Source organism: Macrotis lagotis, chromosome 6 (genome assembly GCF_037893015.1).
Source record: "Macrotis lagotis isolate mMagLag1 chromosome 6, bilby.v1.9.chrom.fasta, whole genome shotgun sequence".
NCBI classification, from domain to species: Eukaryota; Metazoa; Chordata; class Mammalia; order Peramelemorphia; family Peramelidae; genus Macrotis; species Macrotis lagotis.
The window spans coordinates 117,895,066-117,901,068 of record NC_133663.1 but is presented as its reverse complement, the minus strand read 5'-3'; the positions used below and the strand labels follow the sequence as shown (position 1 = coordinate 117,901,068).

The 6,003-nt window shown below is 38.9% G+C and overlaps 1 pseudogene; it reads right to left on the bottom strand.

The window, feature by feature from the left end:
- Nucleotides 1-4,027: 4,027 nt before the first annotated feature.
- On the bottom strand, nt 4,028-4,487 carry LOC141491800 (ubiquitin-conjugating enzyme E2 N-like; annotated as a pseudogene).
- Between the last annotated feature and the right edge of the window lie 1,516 nt (nt 4,488-6,003).

Sequence of the window (6,003 nt, the reverse complement as noted above, 5' to 3'; positions counted from 1 at the left end):
CTATTTTTTTAATTTCTCTTAAATCTTGGACAATCCAATAATTCCTATCTTTTTTTTTTCTTATAGGAAAACTTGGACTGTTATAGAGCGATATATAGGGCACTATCAATCTTGTTTCCAAGGGCATTTTGATCACCGGTTTCAGTCCCCTTCTCCTTCCAAAGAAATAGGATATTGTCAGATCCATACCACAGTGTCCAGTTCCTTTAACTGAATTTTGATGGGAGAAATGTCAATTTTTCCAGGATTGGCATGGCTAGCCCAAACTTGTGCATTTCTTTCTTTCTCTTCCTGTTCTGTCATTTTAAAGATTCTAATGGGGCCATTGAAGATCCCTGTAGGACTAATGCAATTGATAATTTTGTTATCTGCTCCCTTACTAGTAGATTTGCCCCTGCCTCAGGGCATAATAAAAGCTACCCCAGGGATTTTGTATCTTTGTACTCTAGTTCTATAATTTTAGTCATAGGAACTAAGAAATTTTCACTATTTACTCCTGATATTACCATTACTTCCAAAGAGAGTTCAGTTCCTGGAGGTAATTTGATACTGGAAGTTCTGGTTGCTCCTGTATCAATCAAAAAGGTCATAGTCTCTCTCATCGGTCCCACCCTTAAGTCTATCAAGGGCTCAAGATGGGATTCTTTTAGAAGCACCTGACACCCCTAGACCTCCAATTCCATAAGGAATTGTCCTCTTTCTGTTTTGGGCAATGTCTAGAAATATGTCCCACCTTTCCACAAGTCCAACAGATAAGAGGTGCCTTGGCTCCTACTCCTGTTTTCTGGAATCCCTCAGTTTTTCCCTTCTTGCTATGCCAGTAGGGTTTGTCTTGGGATTGTCTATCATATCCATTAGACTGTCCCTGTCTCATGAATTGCATAAAAATCTTAGCTGTCCATTTCTGTTGTTCATCATCCCTTTAATAAAAATTTTAGTAGCTTCCTTCAAGAGGGTTTCAAAGGGCTCTTCATTCCATAAGTCTATCTTCTGTAGCTTTGTAGCTATGTCTGGCCAGGCATTGGTTACAAAATGAATTTTCAGCATATTTTCCCCTTCTGGACTGTAGGTATCTATCCGTCAATATTTCTGGATCCCCGCCTTTAGTCTCTCTCAAAATGCTGATGGTAACTCATCTTTAGTTTGCTTAATCTCAAAGGCTTTCTTTACATTTTGAGTCTTTGAAACTGCATTCTTAATTCCAATTATTATTAATTCTCTTAAATCCTGCACATGGGCTTGATGTACTGGGTGGTTGTTGTCAGAGTGGGGATCCCAGATAGAAAACTTGTCTTCCCCAGGGGGTGCCCCTCTCACTCCTAATCTTTGGGGGGTGGTGACAGTCCCATTATAGCATAGCAGCTGCCTTGATCATCTTTAAAGTGAATAACATATTCATAATATGCATGAGCTCTCCCCAGGTATATAGACTAGTTCCCAAAAAAGTGATCTATCTGCTCATCTAGTCCCATGGGATCTTCCATTAGGGACTTAAATTCTTTCTTAAAACTCTTTCCTTTTGCCCCAGTCATAGGAGCATTCACAAACCCAACCACTACCTGTCCAAAAAGAACTTCCCTGAGAGGGTATAACTTGGCTCCAGGAGAGTCTAAATCAAGAAAGGGATAGTTCTCTAAGTCCCTCTTTAGCTGTTTTAATTCTCTATTTGAATGATGATGTTCATTTTTAAGGGTGGGGGGGTCTCCCATATCTATCAGAGGGGTTTGTTTTATGTTAGGAGGGATAGAGGAAGAAGGGGGGGGGTGATATCTCAGGTAAAACTGGTGCTGATGCGCTCAATGGTAAAGAAACATAGGGTAGAGGGAGAGCCAGGAGGGGATCCCATGAGTGAGATAGGACCTCTTTTTTCCTCCTTTTGCTCCTTTTGCATTTTACTTATAAATAACTGGGTATCCAGGATCCAGAGAGCTGCATATAGCAACTCCTCAGGGTTCAGTGGGTCCCTGTTATTCACAAATATATTCAACTTTTGACACACCCAATCCTTGGTGGAGCCATTTTTGGGCCAAATTATTCCACCACCCAAATCTTTATCCCCCATATAAAACAACAATACTTAATCATCTTTTTTTTTTTCCTTGCCTCACTATTTTGGTAATTGATACCACTCTTGCAACTGGCTGCCTAATGGACTATCTTAGGGTATTTCCTGATCTTCTGCAGCTTTTCCTTTAAATTGTGCCTTCCCCATAATTTAGCGTGAGGTCCATTGCCAGCACTTCCAATTTGGTGACTCAGCAAATTGTCCTAGTTCTTGGCGGGATCTAGCCTGAATGTCAGAATAGAGGTGTCATTTAGCTTTGGTAGAGAAAAGCTCCAGGAGCATGTTAGCCTAATGCTGCCATCTTGGCCCTGCTTTGGAATGTCCCCAAATTGTGTTCGAGATGCTATTTTCTTCAGTAAATTTTTGTATCTCCTTCACCAAGCTGCTAACTTGCTTTTTTTTATCTTGAAAATGTAATATTAATAGATAATTCTTCATCTTACATAGGAGCACAATAAAATACACCACATTCTGAAGAAACTCCAGATGATAGGAGATAAGAGTGGGGAAAATTCAGATGGGCTACATAACCATCACCTTGAACTGCAAGTGACAAAGGTTCCACCTGCAAATTAACATGAACATATAACTCAGACTGACTGGCCATATGATTGGCTTAAAAATAAGAAATCAAATATGCAGAATGAGAAAAGTACAGAGGAAAAACGGACAACTGAAAAATATCATGGGAAATCAAATTAACGGAGGAGGGGTGGGGAGAGTCACTAGAAAATGATTATGCAGGAACTTATATTAAAATTGGGGACTTGCTAATTCAATTTAACTGGATAACATTTTGTTCATCTGGTTTATAGATAAGATTGTAATAAATGGCTTAGCAAATATTGAATAATTAGCAAATCTATCATCGTCCTATAATATACAAAAAGTCATGTATTAATAAATTCAGACAAAATGGAAAGAACCAAAATTATAATGTCCATATCAATGCCAGACATGATGTGGCACAAAAGAAAAGATACTTTTGCCAATCACAACTGATGCTTGCTGTCTTTTACCTGAACAGTAATTTTCTAACATTCTGGGTTTGGATATGATGATTTTGTACACTTTTGGCACTTTAGAGACTTCTGTACTCTTGGGGTCAATTTATGAGTATTCACTTAGCAGCATTTTATCACGTTATCTGCACCAATGAAAAGAAATTGGCAAAGTCCATATCTTACTATTTAATGTTGGATGGTGAAGACCCAAAACAAAATGTTCTAGACTAGTTTTAATCTTCAAATACGATTGTCACATTAGGGAAACAAAATAAACACAGCAAAATAAACTGTACAAAGGCAAAGTAGAATAACAAAAAATATTTACTAAAACAGAAGATTTACAGAAGTTTCCAGACAAGCCATACAAAATAGTCACAAGCTTTTCTTGAAGGGAGGTTTCTACACTTTGACAGCAGAATCACAATATTAGTGAGGGCTGTGGTGTTTAATGTTCCCATTTTTTGTTCAAAAGATCAAGCTTGTCCATCTACAGGGGCTAAAGAGTTAGACTTGGCTAGAGGGCATATTCTAAGTACAACTGGTTAGCTGCTTTAACCAATGCAATTAGCATCACCATAAAAAGGGAAAAGGAGCCCACAAAACTTGAAGAAAAAGAAAAAGACACACCCCAGCAGCTAACCAACAACTACTTTCATTCACAGTGCTGATACTTAAACTATGATGGGAGAAATGAATAAAAGCAGAGCTGGGCCACTGCTTTTAAACAATTTCACAACAATCCAGATGATACTTCTAGCCTCTGCTCATGTGTTGCAACAGTGAATCTGGACAAGACAGAGATTTGCTAATGTGAATTTAGTCACCAAAGGACTGAAGATGGTCTGGGTTTTTATTCTGTAATGTTTCTAAGACTATGTCCATTAAATGCAAACAAAAAAGGAAGAGGTCTTTGCAGAACAGGAGAAGTGATGCACACTTGATGTTGAGATTGAATTTAAATATTATTCATGGCTTATAGCCTAGTCCATGCTCTGGCTGTTTCTATGGCTTGTGCTTCATTGGACTTCCACTGCTCAGCTACATCATTTGCTAATGGATCGTCTGGATTGGGAGCACTTAACAAAGCTTGGATTGAGAGCAGCACTGTGGCGGATCTGCAATGCTGGAGACCATTTATCTTTCAAAATATCTAAACATATTCTTCCCAACTTGTCTACATTAGGGTGATAAATTTTGGTTATGAAACATACTTTAAGAGCTGCCATTGGCTATTCTTCTGGAAGAAATAGTTCAAGTTTAAAAGTCCCTCCCTCAAAGGGGGAATCCTGTGGGCCTGCAATGACCACATGAAAATAATGGGCGTTGCTTTCATCTGGTTCTGCTTTTATCCCAGGAACTGATTCTGCCAGCAAATGCTGGGTTTCCTTAATGATCCTGCGGGGCAGCCCGGCCATCTTGTCTGATCCAGAATTCAGCCTCAGGGTCTCTGCTAACTTGCTTTTTATGATTTTCCCTCATTGCCCTCATTTCTCTTCCGAATTTTCCTTTTACCTACCTCCCTTATTCAAATTTCAAAATTTTTTGAAGTTTTTTCCTTAGTCTGAGACCAATTCAATTTTTTTCCTGTAGGCTTTGAATATAAAAGTTTTGATCTTGTTATCTACTGAATGTGTAAATTTATACTCCATAAGAACAAAGAAATTGTCTATAATTGGATTATTTTCTTCTGTTGTTTACTCATTTCCCCAATCCATGGTTTGATTTCACTTTTTTGATAACATGGGGCTCTGCTTCCAGGATGCAGGATGCACTGTTCTAAGCTTTAAAGGGTTTTTACAGCTCTTTTCAAGGATACCTACCCAGGGACCTGAATTCCTTCAACATTTTATGAGAGATTCTGACGGCTCTCCTGGCCTGTGCTCTGGTCTGTGGATGACCACAAGCACTTCCCTTTGCTCTGGAGATATGAGAAGATTCATTGCTCTGCTCTGGTAGTAAATCCCTTTTTCCTAAGACTGTAGTCCCATACTATGACCTGTAACTGAGTTTGGGTGAAGCCACAGAGTATTACCAATCTACCCTGATACTCTTACCTTTCATGGGATGAATGCTCTGGAAACAACTGCCAAATGACTCTGTCAGGTGACTCCATGTCTTCTCCTGGTTCTTAGGGGCCAGATCTGCAGTAAAACCTGGACCTAAATATCATTATAGGGTGGCAAAGTTTCTCTGCTGAACTTCCAAATTGTCCTCGTCAATTCTTGAGCTGAGGTCTGGAAACTGCAGCTGCCACAGACCCAATTGTCCCAGGAAGCCCAGCATCCTATTGTCTGTTCATGGTTGACTGGGGCTTGGTTGCCCTAGCCACAGCCTAGGCTTGTCTGCTGGCCCTTTCTAACTCTGGTTTAATAGACCCTTCCCATGGATCTTTCAAGTTATCTTGAGCTGGAAAACTGTTTCACTCAAAATTTTTGTGGGTTCTGCCACTCTTGAGTTAGATTAGAGTAATTAATTTAAAGGCAATTGGAGAGGTCTAGGGGAGAGCTTGTGGGAATTCCTGGCTTTACTCTGCCATCTTGGCTCTACTCCCCCCCCCGAATTTCAATTTACTTTAAACCATGTTATAGTTTCTCTAATCATGAATCAGTATGATTCAGCCATTTACCTAACAATAGATGTTGAATTTTTATTTCATTATTTTTGTCAGCTTTGTTAATCTGAAATATGTGAGTTGGAAAATTGGATAATTTAATTTTCATTTCACTAATAATTATTAAATTGTTGTTTTAGACACATTTTCCTATGATTCATGAAAGTTTGCATTTCTTTTTTTGTAAACTGATTTTCCATATATGTTAGGGGAATCTAGGTGGTGCCATAGGTAAAGTGCCAGATGTGAAGTCAGGAAAACTCATCATCCAAAATTAAAATCAGACTTCAAACATTTACTAGCTATGCAACCTGATTAAG